We start from the raw sequence: 13,723 nt of genomic DNA, 5'->3' as shown, positions 1-13,723 counted from the left end.
TCCTTAAAGAGGACTGCAGACCCTGGTTCCCCCCTTCCTCCCTCTTTTTTTTTTTTTTTTGGTCTTTTTTGATACAGCATCTCCCTATAGCTCCAGCTGACCTGGAACTCACTATGTAGATCAGGCTGGCCTCGAACTCACAGAGCTCCACCTGCTTCTGCCTCCCAAGTGCTGGGATTAAAGGCATGTGCCATTATGCCCGGCCCTTCCTCGCTCTTTTGTTCCTCCGTAATGAAGTATATGATTTTCCTCTGTCATGCACTCCCACCATAAGGTCGTGCCTCCCCACAGAGGTAAAAGTCACAAGGCCACCTGACTGTGGACTGAAACTCCAACACTGTAAGCCAATAAAATATTGTAAGATGATTATCTTGGGTGGTTGTTATAGTAACAGAAAACAAAAGCATTTGATAATACATTTTTCTAATACAGTTAATTTTAAAGGAACAACAGCAACAACAAAAGAAAATGAAAAGACAGGGAGAAAAAAAAAATAGTGTAAGACCCTGTCTTTCATAGATGGCTTAATCCTAAGAGTTAAAAACTCAAAAGATTTGGGGAGTTCATGAAATGCGCTTTAACCCTTTCAGATTATGTTAACATAGATGCTGCAGAAATCTACAAAAATGAATTCATTTTACTTTGTATCACTCCAAACATTTTATTTGTTAGGTTTTTAGAACAAGGTTTTAATACTTTTTAAAACTGGGAGTCTAGAGTTTGTAGGAAAAGCTGTGAGAAAGGCTTAACAAGCCAGATTTGAGCTCTAAATGGTAGTTGCTGAGGAATGTCTAGGAAACAAACTGCTCACAAGGAATTGTGAGTGAATAGTTTAAGCTGAGCCAGTACCAAAGATGTGGTCCACACATTAAGACACACGGGCAGTATTTGGTACCAACAGAAATCAAAGCGATCACTTGTTCTTTCAGTCTGTGAAGCTTGGGTCCACAGACGATGAATGAACCCACCTAACTTTACTTTCTTTAGAAGACTATTAAAGAAAATAGCTGTCTTAGCCTAGTTGGATAATTTATAAAGAATAGAAGTTTGTTGAGTTCATGGCTCTGGAGGTTGGAGAGTCGAAGAGCATGGTGCTAGCATCTGGTTGGCATCTGGTGAGGGCCATTTTACTACATCCTAACCTGATGAAGGGGATCCATATGAGTCAGAACATCTGTGCCAGAGACAGCTTGTTTGTATAACAAAACCAGTCTCCGACAATCCTTTACTCCATGAATGGAGTTCACATGACATAATCATGACCCAAAGGCCCTACCTCTGAACACTGCTGCTTAAGGGACTAAGTATTCAACACACAAAATTGGAGGGACATATTCAAACCAAGGCAGTAATTCACCCAAGACCACAATTTGTAATTCAGCTACTAACACATTCATACTCTGTATGTATGGAATGTAATAAAAGGGTTGTTACCAATGGTAGCTTTTCAAAAGTATGGATCATGTTGCCTACATATGAAAACATTCAACACATTCAGTGATGTTTGGTGATAATGAACAGCGTGCACAGATGACTTTGTCAAAACATACGGGAAACAAGCAACTGCTTCCCCCTTCCAGAGTAACTACAATGGTGTTTAAAATAAAAAGTGAAGCCTGGTTAACAGCTAGGCCTCTTCAACTTGCCTTTACTTTGAGAATGTTTGATGTTTTGTGGTATTGGGGATTGAACCTAAGGCCTCACATTCTAGGCAAGTGCTGTACCACACTGAGTTATATCTCCATCTCTTTTTTTCATTATTTCGAGACAGGGTATCACTAAATTGCTCAGGTTAGTTTTACACTTGCTATATAACCCAGGCTGGCCTTCAACTCAAAGATCCTCCTGCTTCCGCTTCCCAAGTAGCTGGGATTACAGGCCTGTGCCACCAGGCCTGACTTCCCTGAGGATTTAAATTTATCATTTTTAAGTAATTTGGGGGCTTCTGAATCATGGCTTAGTATTTCCCACAGTACACAGTACCTAATAGACACCTGTCCTACTTCCTTTTTATGGCAGTGATAAAAATACTCTGACCAAAAAGCAACTTGGGGAGGAAAGGGTTTATTGCATCTTACACTTCCAAATGACAGTCTATCATGGGGGAAGCCAGAGCAGGAACTCAAGGCAGGAATCTGGCAGCAGGAGCTGAAGCAGAGACCGTGGAGGAGTGCTGCATACTGGCTTGCTCCCCATAGCTTATTCAGCTATTCTTCTTATACAACTCAGGCCCATCTGCCCAAGCACGGCACCACCCACAGTAGGCTGGGCCTCCTACATCAACCAGCAATCAAGAAAATGCCCCACAGACATGCCCACAGGTCAGTCCAATTGAAGAAAGTCTTTAGTTGACATTTCTTCTTACCAGGTATGTCAAGTTGACAACTGAAACTAACCAGCACCATGCCCCATCAACACTTACTTAACTAATAAGTAACTGTGATCAAGAAAATCCTCTAGCTCCATAAATTTGGCTTCCCTTCATACAGAAATTAAATTAAAAGCTAAAATCACTTATCTTGTGCATGCTGACACCATTGCTGTAAGTTCATATGAGCAAGGTCCCAGGAGCCTGTAAGACTCTTATTTCCATACGGCTATGCACCTCCCCCCCTGGCTTTTATGATCTTTCTGCCCCTCCTTCTGCAATGGTCCCTGAGTCCTGGGTCAGTGGAGTTTAATTTAGGAGTCCTGTCCAAGGACCCACACTCTGCAGACTCTTATTCTCTATGCTTTGGCCAGTTGTGTCCTTTTGTGCTCAGGGCCCTGTGTTGCATGAGAGAGCTTCGTTGATGAGAGTTGAGAGATGCATTAGTGTTCTCTCTACCCCTTGTTCCACTATGTTCTGTGAGCCTTAGGTGTAGAGGTTCCATTGTAGATGTGTCACTTAGGGTTGGTCAATTCACAGACAATTTCTGTGTGTGACCAGTTGTGGAACTCTGTAATAGACTCCATCTGTTATAAAAGAAGCTTCTTTGATCAGTGGTGACTGGGATACTTGTGTGTATATATAAGGATCCATATTTAGCACATAGTGAGAAACTACATTCATCTAGGGATGTGAGAGTCTTGGGGTTTTCTCTAAGATCTGTGACCGCTCTGGTCACGTGCATTTGGCTATGTTTATAGTACCACACATGAGTTTCCTCCCATTGAGGAGTGGGTGTTGAGTCCAATTAGGTAGCTGTTTATAATCCCCAAGATAAAAGTGCCACTGCTGCCCCAGTATAGTTTGCTCTGCTGGTCATTGTGGTTATTAGACCTTAAAGTTGGGGTTGGACCATTGATTGATGTTCTCCCTTAGCAGCTTACAGGGTGTTCTCCAAAACTATGAGAGCTAGCCTTCAGGGAGGTGGCTTCCAGGTCAGTTCCAGTCCATTGCTTCAAGTCCTGTGTCCGAAGTATGTCTTGTCCTTAGTATGAGTCTTACAGGTTCATGGGACCTTGCTCATATGAATCTACAGCAATGGTGTCAGCATGCACAAGACCCATGCAAACTCAAGCTGACAAAACTGTGGAAATGGGCAGCAGGTCCCAATCTTAGCCAAAGAACTATTGGCAGATGATTAATGCCAGGTGAGAAAGAACTGATCTTCTTAAAGGGAAGGACTCTATATAGGCTGGCTAGACCTCAGTGGATGAACTTGCACTGAAGGACATCTTGGGACACTAACTTGACTCAATAGGCCTTAACACAAATGACAGAATGCATGAAATTCAGTGGGGGGACTATGGAAGGGTGTCAGTGGGGAAGGGGTATAAAGATGATTAAGATGGTCTGTATGAAATACACAAAAATTCAATAAAAAATTTACAAAAATAAATAAAATTTTAAATCGCTTAAAATTTTCATGGTTAGTAGTCTTTAGAGAATGTAAGTTTGGAAGAAGTTTGTGCTTCTTTTAGGACTATAACCTTGTTCAAGTTCAATAACAATTTAAAACAGCTGCTCTTTGCTGAGGAAGTGCTGGGATACTGCCCCAGAATGGCCAGGACAGTTTTCCAAGTTGTTCCAGTTGCTTTTGCCTGCCTTGAAGGGAGCCTGGATCAGCCTGTTTCTCATTTCAGCATACAGCTCTGTTTTTCTTCTATAAAAGCATATTTTTAAGTGCCTGGTGTTTTGTGTTTCTGTATGTAAGACTTTATAAAATGCCATATCTCTTTAGTATCAATCTGATTTAGTGTTTCTATTTTAGATACTTAGCTTGGGCTATTTAAATCATTACATTTTTCTATGTCAGATCCCTTTGGAGGTTGGCTAATAACAATTTTCCTGGTGAATAATCCTCCTGCTCCCTGCCTTGGGTCCCCTGAAAGCTGTATTTGAAACATTTCTGGATAGTACTACAGTACCTTGATGCAAATCAGGTCATATCAAGCAATATCTAATTCTTTCTGTTTTGGTAAGGATGTTGGAGACCTAAAACGATTGAGTCTGTGTTGTAAGAGTTCTAGGCTGTAATGCAGTATAATTGTTAAATAGTGTCAGTGGTAATCAACCTCCTCCTCTGTGAGCCACATTTTCTTTATCACCTCTCCTAGAGTGCTATTTTGTTAAATCCAAATGGGAAATATGTCCCAGAATGTGAAAACTCAGCAGCAAGTACTAATGCCAGCACCTGTCTCATGTGCCATACTGTGGTCCTTTGGCAAGGGATAAAATAAGGGCAAGGCCCTGAACAGCATACAGTGAGACAGCATCACTGAGCAATGAACTCTAAGCATGAGGATCCACCATGGAGTCATTTAAGGTTTTTTCACGTAGAAAAAATGCTGCATGAAAATATGTATATGAGCCTCTCATAGTGTCCCATGCTAGGGCAACCCGTGGCTCCGAACCATTGCCTGGCCTTTGTACCTGTAGGCTGCTGGCACTAAAGTGGGTCCCACGGTCAAGAAAAAAAGGGGGAGAAAAGAAAATGTTTATATGAAATACAACTAATAGGAAACACTACCCAAGTCTAGGCATTAGGGAAAGTACATACGAGTTTAACTTTTCTTGTTTGGTGAAATGAAGGATTTGGCCTATAATAAAGATGTCCAAAATAGGCATGTACAAGTATGCCCTTATTTTCAGAGATTCATATACCCTCTTTTGAAGTTTTTCAAGTAAATTTTTTTAGATTAAACTTTATAAAAAATTATGTGTATATGTATGTGTGTGTCTGTAGGTGGGCATGTGTATGTGAATGCAGTGCCTGAGGAGGCCAGAAGAGGGTATCAAATCCCCTAGAGCTGGAGTTAAAGGAAGTTGTGAGCTGCCCCACATGTGTGCTGGGGACTGAACTTAGGTCTTCTTCCAGAGCAAGTGCTGTTAACCACTGAGTCATCTCTCCAGCCTCTGAAATAAGTTTTTATTTCAGAGATAATCTTTAATTGTTTATCAAATTCCGGGGCTGGAGAGAGATGGCTCAGTGGTTAAGTACATTGGATGTTCTTGCAGAAGACTGGGTTTGATTCCCAGCATCCACATGGCAGCTAACAGCTGTTCGTAACTCCAGTTCCAATGGAATCCCACACCCTCTTCTGAGCTCCTCAGGTATTGCACGACAAGGATGCACATAAATACATGTAGGCAATACACTCATACACATCAAATAAAAATAATAAATAAGGGGCTGGAGAGATGGCTCATTAGTTAAGAACACTGGCTGTTCTTGCAGAAGACCCAGGTTCGAATCCCAGCACCCACATGGCAGCTGACAGCTGTCTGTAACTCCAGTTCCAGGGGATCCGATGGCTTCTTCTGTCCTCCTCAGGCATTGCATGACACAGGTGCACTTACATACATGCAGGCAATATATGTGTACACATAAAGTAAAATTAATAAATAAAATATTAAAAAATAATAAATAAAATATATTTTTAAATAATTTATCAAATTGTATTCTGGAGGCTGGGAAGATGACTCAGTGAATAAAGTGCTTGCTATGCAAGCACTTACCTGAGTTTGGACCCCCAGCATCCATGTAAAAGCAGGGTGTGGCGGTACATAGCTATAAGTCTAGTGCTGGAAGGAAGAGACAGGCAAAGCCCCAGGGCTCGCTGACCAGCAAGTCTAGCTGAATCGTCAAAGTCTGGGTTCAATGAAGGGAACTATTTCAAAAAATAAGGAGAGCAATAGAGGAAGATGCCTGAGGTTGACTTCTGGCCTCTATAAGCATGTACAGACACGCACACACTTGTGCACCCACACAGTTATATTCTGGGTTATCCAGACAACTGTTAATAAATGTTGAGTCGTAACCCTCTGGTGATTGTGACCTGCAAATGGGTAAAGATGAGAATCTAGCTTTGTTTTAAATAAAAGTGAAGAGGGTGGGAGATAGCAGAGTGTTTGACTGGTAGGAAGAGCTAAATAGTATTTCATGAAGTGTTTCCATCTGTCTTGTACATGTGGGCATCAGTATGGATCATGTAGTAAGGTGTTATTACTTTGGATGGAAGTCAAGTGAATATGGAAATCATGAATCACTAGGTCACCAATTCTCAGCCTCCCCTGCATGTTGGATTCATCTGAAGAGCTTTGAAGGTAGGGCTACACAGGTGTCCCAGTGAAGATGGTACCCTGATTGATTCTGTGTATAGCCTGGGCTCGCCACTGCTTTAGAGATCCTCAGATATGTGGCCAGGGTAGGGAACCCCTGAAGAGTAGAGTAGCTTGTGACCAAGTTCTGCAAGTAATTTTACTGCCGGCATTTGTGTTGGAGATTATTTAATTTTCTTTGGGAGTAAAGCATCCCTTAAATCGGGATCGTCATGAGACATTGAGGAGCCAGAGAGGCTTAAGAGAGAGATGATGCTTTTGCCTCAAGGGAAATTGAAACACAATTGGGAAGTGATGGAAGGCTTCACAGCACTTCAGGTGGGCGAATGCGGTGGGAGAGTCGTGAAAGAGTGAGAGAGTGATGTGAAATGTGATCAGCTCCCCCGTCATTGCAACTGCACCTGATGAGCAAACCTCCCAGAGTCTGTACGATGTGAGCACTTGTATCTGCTCTTTTCTTGGTGGGCCTGTTTGCAGGTGCCTCTCACTAGTGCCAGCCTCTCCATAGAGCAACTCAGCTTCCAGCATAATTATTGATCTATACTCTTATGTAAGCCCTTCCCATCATAGAAGATGCGACTCTACTACATTCACAAAGTGCAAAGCCAAACAACCTCATCCTTGCAGTCAATGTACTGTTTCCTTCTTCTGTGAGAGTAACACTCTTGTCCTCATGTAATTTGTTATTGTGCTTGATTTCATTACTGTAAGAGTGAGAACATGGGGTATTTATTTCTTATTTATTTGCACTTATTTCATGCCATAACCGATGTAAAGGAAGAAGTTCTGGAGATTTTGTCCCTCAGAGGAGAACTTGATGTTAGTCACTGGCTCCCTTGGCCTTGTGTGATTTGTGATGTTCATTCTGAAATTAAATTAAATTTCTTTCCTATCCATTAATAAAGGTGAGGCCATGTTGTGAAGTGATACCACAGAGCTTGAAGTTTACTGAGATTATTTTTCAGTATTTCTATGTATGAAGTAAATGTTCAGAGGAAATTTTGGATCAAGAAAGAAAGTGTTAAGCTGGGCACTGTGGTGTGTGCCTGTGGTCCCAGCTAGTCAGGAGACTGAGAACGGAGGATCACTTGAGTATAGGTATTTGAGGTCAACCTAGGCAGCAAAGTAACACCTTGTCTGAAAAAAAGTGAAAGTACAATTTAAAGTACTTCTGAATTAGAGACAAGAGGATCCCAGGGTTCAGGCCAGTCTAGCCAGTCAGTGAGCCCCAGGGTCAATGAGAGACACCATCTCCAAAATCGTATGGAGAGCAATAGAAGGAGACAGCTGATGTCAAATTCTGGCCTCCACATATGCATGTAAGGGCATTTGCATCTGCACATACATGTGCACACACAGTAATAAATAAATACACATATAAGTACACAACACATATGTAAAAATAAAAAGCTCCAAAAGAAAGTGGCAGTGATGAAGGTGGTGGTGGATGGTGGTGGTCATGTTGATGATAATGATGTTGGTGATGTGGTAGTCAACATTATTGAGAATTTATTGAGTAGCCTGCAATGGACCAATACATTCCATGTATTATTTTTCTTGATCTTTAAAAAGGCTGTTTGAGGTTAGTTACAATCATAGGTTATAACTGCTCTTATAGTCACTATTTTATACATGAAGCTCCTAAGTTAAATAATTGGCCCAAGAGATTTATCTGAGACTGAGCCTATGTACAGTGCATCCAGGCCTAAAAGCTCGTTCTCTCAAGTAACTGGAATGGGCCAGGAAAAATTGTCCACGCTAGAAATATAACATGGGCCTAGACATGAAGGATGGGATGTGGGTGACCCTTACATGAGGTGAACAGAAAGCCTGAGGCTAGTTATAGAGCCTGTTGGAGGAGCTGAACAGTGAAATAGTGTGAAAGCATTGAAGGAAAAGACTGTGACAATCGCCTTACACTGTTGCAAGATTTGTAAGACATCCTAAGGATGCGGCAAGCAAGTAGGATGGACATATAATTAGCCTTTATTTAGAAAAGAAACACATTTGTATATGTATAGTTTAATACTGGGGCACACACAACAGTCAAGAAAGACACAATCCAAATGAAAACAGTGTCTTCCTCTGCCAAGGATACAGGTGTTGATAGTGACGGTCAGAGGGATTCAGCTGTGATCTGATATGTGTATTTTGCTTTCTTTATGAGTATGATGAACACATTTGGGAAATCTTGAGTTTTGTTTGTTTGTTTTGGAGACAGAGTCTTACTACGCATATAGCCCTGGCTGACCTAGAACTCACTATGTAGACCAGGCTAGCCTCCAACTCACAAAGATCTGTCTGCCTTGGCCTTCCAAGTGCTGAGATCAAAGGCTGTGCTCCCATACCCACACTCAGGCAATTTTGAATTTTCACGATTGACAAGAACAGTCAACAGTGAAATATGTGGGAACATGGGGTTTTCAGTCCAACCACAGAATCCTAGAGTAAAAAAGTCACAGGTTCCTTTTTGAAAGAGCTGTTGTGATGCAAGGAGGGAAGAAGAATATCTGTCATTTAACTGATAGAGACAATAGGATAGTTGTTGGTTTATCCTGTTCTTTTTTTTTAAAGACCATTTGGGGTCTTTAAATTCTAAGCATCAGCTGAGAATTTATATGGCATTTCTGGTTAAGGAGATTCCCCCACCCCCCCATCCACATTCCCTGGTTCTGAGGTAGGGCTGGGGTCAGCATGGGAAGGAAAACCATCATGGTGCATCCATCCATCAATGTCTTCCCCAAGCCAGATCTGGAAGAGGTTGCTTGTGTGATTGTTCGTGGTGCTTATAAGATGTAGCTAACTGGTAGCTTCTGTGTGTTGCAGATGGACACCCAAGATCTAGATTTCTGAACTTCCATCAGGACAGGTCACATGTACAAGCCTTCAGAATTCTGGGGAGGCCAGCCTGAGCTGAAGTGAGAGAAGAGAGATGCTGGCCTGACAAGGTACGTAAAAATGAGATGAGGAAACCCAGGGCACAGTAGCCCAGGGATGTTGTCCATTTCCATTCCTGACATTGAGACTGGGGATACCCATGCTATAGCTTTGAACAGTTGCTGTGGTAATTGTTTGCATATGGATTTCATTCACAATGTAGGAGGAACAGGGCCACCCCAGAGTTAGGACCCAGTAGGAATCCCTGGAACATAAAGTGGAACCAGTCACATTGGAGGGAGTGCTAACCACATGCCAGGCATGCCATGATTTCATGAATCGGCTAATTTACTTTTCACAAGAACTGAATTAGGCAGGCACCATTATTGCCTTACCTTGTAAATAGTGCCATGGGCTGCACAAAGAACTGGGTCGCTATAGAGAGTGGGGCCTTTACCAACAGAAACTGTGCCACTTTTCTTTCTCCCCTTCTCATGTGTTTCCTACTTTTCCTTTTCTCATAGAACTGTAAAACTCTACCTTAAGAGGAAATGAGCCTAAAAGGGGTATCAGTTTGGGTCACTGTGCACAGTGCCACAAATGGACACAATAGCATTACTCTTCAGGAATCTACTTTCCTCATCCTTGAAACACTGAGGACTTAATGACTTCCTTGACAGAGAGCATGAGGCAGAAGTGACACCAAGCAACTTTAAAGCAAAAGGGACATGACTTTTACCTGGTTCACTGATTATCTTGGGCCTTTTGGCCTTGAGACCCAGTCACCATCTTGTAAGGAAAACCAGGTCCTGGTTGCCATGGTTAACCAGCCCACTGACTTGTGAGTGTCTCCAAGCTGCCCCCCTAGAATGTAGACAAACTGTTCTTGATAGCCATTCCTGTGGAGCCCTGTTCCTCTGGCAGACTGTGAAAAATATAAAAATAAACACTGCCATTTGTGGCTATTCATTTCAACCCACAGAAACACTGTTTAAGGTAGATATTATTCCACTCATTTACAGTGAAGAAAGTCAAGTTCACAAGAGACCAACCAAGGCCACACAGCTAGTGAATGTGTTGCTGGAATTAACCTGGGGTTTCCTGGTTTCCAGCTTGCTACTCAGTTTCCTTACTGTGGATCCTTATTAGATGCCTCCTGGCCTAACTTAAACAGTTGTCCATGTGCTCAGATCTTGTGCTGTCTACTTATGCTATACAATATGCTTTTTGCTATCATGTAGAAGAATTGTGTGACTGTGTGATCAGTGATTTTATTCCTTGTTTGACCTTGTGAAGGCAAGGACAGGTCTGCCTCTCATATGCCTCATCACACGTCTTTTAGCACAGATCATGATGTAGTAACACCCATGCTGATGGGTGTTAATGTGGATTTTCTGTGCAGTGATGACCACAGTGTAAAGAAATGGACTGTTCCAGATGGCAGTACTGAAGTCATCTGTACTGAAGCTTGCTTTCAATAAACTGAGCACTAGACAGATGGCTCAGTGGTCGAGGGCACTGGCTGCTCTTGTAGAGGACCAGGTTCAATTCCCAGGACCCACATGGTGGCTAACTATCCTTAACTCCAGTTCCAGGGGAATCGAACACCCTCTTCTGATCTCTGTAGGTACTGCACAACACACATGCACTTACATACATGCAGGCAATACACTCATGCACATAAAATAAAAATAATAAACATAATATTAAAGAAATAAACTGAGACCAAACATGGTGGTGCATGCCTATAATCCCAGAACTTAGAAGACTGAAACAGATGGATCACAAATTCAAAGCTAACCTGAACTGTGGGTGTAGCTCAATGGTAGAGAGCTTGCTTAGTATGTACAAGGCTCTGAGTTCAATCCTTAGCACACACTCCTACCTACTATCTATAAACAACAAACAAGTTAACAGCCACAATAATTTTTTTATATATTTTTTGCATTTTGTGTAGTGGCGCACATGTAGGGAGTCAGTTCTCTTTTAATCATGTGGATACTAGGGATTAACCTCATATCGTCAGCCTGGCAGCAAGCACCTTTACCCATGGGGTCATCTCACTGGCTCCATAATAAAATTCTGGAGCAGGAAGGGGTTCATGAGCCTCCACCCCTAAATGAGGAGCTGTGGACAGTTGATGGCTTCTGGGTGGGAGGGGAGTCTGTTCTCCTTAAGGGTATGACTCCTGAAAGGTCAACCACTCTCCAATGGGTGGTCCCACACCCACAAGAATAGGTGGGAGGTGGGGCTGGATCTTAGAGGAACTAAGTGGGGGAAGGTTGGGAATTAATGTGATCAAAATATATTGCATGAAAGTCTCAAAAATTAATACAAATATTTACATAAAAAAATTTTTTTGTTTGTGTGTGTTTTTTTGAGGCAGGTCACCCTGTAGTCGCAGCTGGCGTGGAACTCACTATATAAACCAGACTGGCCTCAGTCTTACAGAGATCTGCCTGCTTCTGCCTCCTGAGTGCTGGGATTAAAGCCATACCTGGCCTATTTAAAAAAAATTTTTTTAAAGAGTTATCAACAGTTCATGAATTACAGAGTTCCACAGAGGTGGTGCTGGCCTCCACTGGCGGAAGGGAGAGCCGGGGGAAAATTGTAATAGGACAGTCACAGAAGTAAAGCAAAGAAAATAGTTGGTTATGGTTACAGAGTTGTCTTGTTTTCTCCCACTGCAAATACAAGAAATAGCCCGAAGTTTCACTTATGTTTGCAAATAAGCAAAGATGAGGTCACTTATGAAGTCTAACTGGTTTTGTCTGCTCAGGGGTATATCAGATCCAGTCTTCAGTTTAATTAACTTTAACCAAGCTAAAGGTGTCTCATACTTCATCGTTCCTGTTAGATAAAACATCTTTGAGTCAGACTTATATAAATAAATATCCTCAATCGAATGTAACTGTAAACTAAACAATAACAGGAACTGCAACAGGGCTGAGAAAGGCTGCATTTCATTAGATTTTTAAATAAGGGAAAAATATTTTTAAGGGGGGAAGAGCACATGTCCATCACTGGAGAAGCGACATTGGTATATACTGTGGCTGATGCCCTAGTTTCTAGTTCTCATGACAAAATTCCTGGTAAAACAACTTCAGGAAGCCAGGGTTTATTTGGGCTCACGATTTGAAGATGCAGTCTATCATGGCAGGGAAGGCAACAGGTACGTGCAGCAGTTGCCACATGAAGTACAGTCAAAAGCAGAGACAAATGCTGGGACTTTGCCCCCTTTTTCTTCTTTATTCCATCTGGGACCCCAGCCCATGCTGTCCCACCACTCACAGTCAGGGGGCTGGAGAACTGGCTCAGCAGTTGAGAGCACTGACTGGGCTTGTAAAGGACCAGGGCTCGATTCCCAGCTCCCACATGGCGGCTAACAACTGTCTGTAACGCCAGTTCCAGGGGAATCCAACGCCCTCTTCTGGCCCTCTCAGGCATTGCATGACCCGGGTGCACTTAAACACACATGCAGGCAATACACTCATACACATAAGATAAAAATAATGAGGAAAATACTTTTAAAAAGATTACCAATCACTTCAGTCCCTGCCAAAATGCATATTGAGGCTTTATCTCCAGTATAACAGGGTTGGGTATTAGCGGGACCTGTAAGGTGTGAATTGTTGGGACAGAGTCTTTATGAGTGAATTGATGCTTTTCTTGTAGGAGTTCTCTTATGGGACTGCATTGGTTATCATGAAGGTAGGTTGTTACTATGCAAGCTTGGTACCCCCCACCCTCTCTTTCACAAATGTGCTGCTTGACTTTCGACCATGAAGTCTTCAACAGAAGCCAAATGGATGTCAGTGGTGTGTCCTGCTCAGTCTTAAGAATTCTGTTATTGCAATGGAAGATAAGGAATTGTGGAAATAATATGTGATTTCAGTCAGCTTTGCTCATAGGAACTGTGGCCCTGTGTTTGCTACCTCGTACTTAGGGCTCTGTGTGTATATTTATGTTTGTGTGTGTTTATGTGTGGGATTGTGTTGTGTATGTGTGCATGTGTTCGCATGTATGTGTATTTGTATGTATGTGTGTGTTTGTGTGTGTGTGTGTGTGTTGTATGTGTGTGTGTGTGTTTGCATGTCATTGCATCTATTTGAGGACTTGTAACAAATGTTAACGTTGTTATCCTTTTTATAATTTTTACAAAAACTTTATTGAGAATTTCATACATGCATATAAGGTGTTTTGATCAAATCCATACCCACTCCCTCCCTGCCAACATTTCCCCCTCTGAAGAGGTAACCCTAAAATCTTTTAAGGATTAGATACAAGCTCCCAAATACT

General features: G+C 42.1%; 1 protein-coding gene and 1 pseudogene across 2 annotated transcripts in view; both read left to right on the top strand.

Moving 5' to 3' along the window:
- Positions 1-13,723, top strand: part of Rin2 (Ras and Rab interactor 2) — a 264,895-nt gene that overhangs the window by 52,595 nt on the left and 198,577 nt on the right. For both annotated transcript variants that reach the window (XM_017800218.2, XM_029567625.1), the window contains exon 2: positions 9,374-9,495. The gene's annotated coding sequence lies outside the window, so the exon portion shown is untranslated. The remainder of the gene's footprint in view (positions 1-9,373; positions 9,496-13,723) is intronic.
- On the top strand, positions 4,776-4,894 carry LOC115071828 (annotated as a pseudogene).

Source organism: Nannospalax galili, unplaced genomic scaffold, assembly GCF_000622305.1.
Source record: "Nannospalax galili isolate Female #2095 unplaced genomic scaffold, S.galili_v1.0 scaffold510, whole genome shotgun sequence".
NCBI lineage: Eukaryota > Metazoa > Chordata > Mammalia > Rodentia > Spalacidae > Nannospalax > Nannospalax galili.
This window is presented reverse-complemented; position numbering and strand designations above follow the sequence as displayed.